Source organism: Chiloscyllium plagiosum, chromosome 27 (assembly GCF_004010195.1).
Source record: "Chiloscyllium plagiosum isolate BGI_BamShark_2017 chromosome 27, ASM401019v2, whole genome shotgun sequence".
Lineage (NCBI taxonomy): Eukaryota > Metazoa > Chordata > Chondrichthyes > Orectolobiformes > Hemiscylliidae > Chiloscyllium > Chiloscyllium plagiosum.
This window is the reverse complement of record NC_057736.1, coordinates 11,249,892-11,251,536: the sequence shown is the minus strand read 5'-3', so window position 1 is coordinate 11,251,536 and position 1,645 is coordinate 11,249,892.

The following is a 1,645-nucleotide window of genomic DNA, read 5'->3' as shown; positions in this document are numbered from 1 at the left end:
ACACCCCTCCCTGAGTAACTAACACACCTCTCCCCTGGGTAACTAACACACCCCTCCACTGAATAACTAACACAACCCTCCCCAGGGTAACTAACACACCCCTCCCCTGAGTAACTAACACAGCCCACTCTGGAGTAACTAACACACCCCTCCCTGAGTAACTAACACACCCTTCCACTGAGTAACTAACATACCGCTCCCCTGAGTAACTAACACACCCCTCCCCTGAGTAACTAACATACCCCTCCCTGAGTAACTAACACACCCCTCCCCTGGGTAACTAACACACCACTCCCATGAGTAACTAATACACCCCTCCCCTGGGTAACTAACACACCACTCCCCTGAGTAACTAACACACCTCTCCCCAGGGTAACTAACACACCGCTCCCCTGAGTAACGAACACACCCCTCCCTGAGGTAATTAACACATCCCTCCACTGAGTAACTAACATACCCCTCCCTGAGTAACTAACACACCCCTCCCCTGAGTAACTAACACAACCCTTCCCTGAGTAACTAACACACCCCTCCCCAAGGTAACTAACACACCCCTCCCCTGAGTAACTAACACAACCCTTCCCTGAGTAACTAACATACCTCTCCTCTGGGTAACTAACACACCCCACTCAGAGTAACTAACACACCCCTCCCCGGATAATGAACACACCCATTCCCTGAGCAATTAACGTACCCCTCCCCTGAGTAACTAACGCACCCCTCCCCAGGGTAACTATCACAGCCCTCCCCTGAGTAACTAATACACTCCTCCCCAAGGTAACTAACACACCCCTCCCCTGAGTAACTATCACACCCCTTTTTTGAGGTAATTAACACACCCCTCCCCTGAGTAACTAACATACCCCTCCCTGAGTAACTAACACATCCCTCCCCTGAGTAACTAACACAACCCTTCCCTGAGTAATTAACACACCCCTCCCCTGAGTAATTAACATATCCCTCCCCGGGATAACTAACACACCAATCCCTGAGTAAACAACACACCCCTCCCCTGAGTAACTAACATACCTCTCCCCTGGGTAACTAACACACCCCTCCCAAAGTAACTAACACACCCCTCCCCTGAGTAATTAACATATCCCTCCACGGGATAACTAACACACCACTCCCTGAGTAACTAACACACCCCTCCCCTGAGCAACTAACGTACCCCTCCCCGGAGTAAGTAACACACCCCTCCACTGAGTAACTAACATACCACTCGCTGAGTAACTAACACACCCCACTATAGACTAACTAACATACCTCTCCCCTGAGTAACTAACACATCCCATTATAAAGTAACTAAAATACCCCTCTCCAAGGTAACTAACACACCCATCTCCTTAGTAACTAACATACCCCATCCCTGAGTAACTAACGCACCCCTCCCCAGAGTAACTAATATACCTCGCCCCGGGGTAACGAACACACCCCTCCTGAGTAACTAACACACCCCTCCCCTGGGTAACTAACACACCCCTCCACTGACTAACTAACATACCCCTCCCTGAGTAACTAACACACCCCTCCCCTGGGTAACTAACACACCCTTCCACTGAGTAACTAACATACCCCTCCCCTGAGTAACTAACACACCCCTCCCCTGAGTAACTAACACACCCCCCCGAGTAACAATAACACA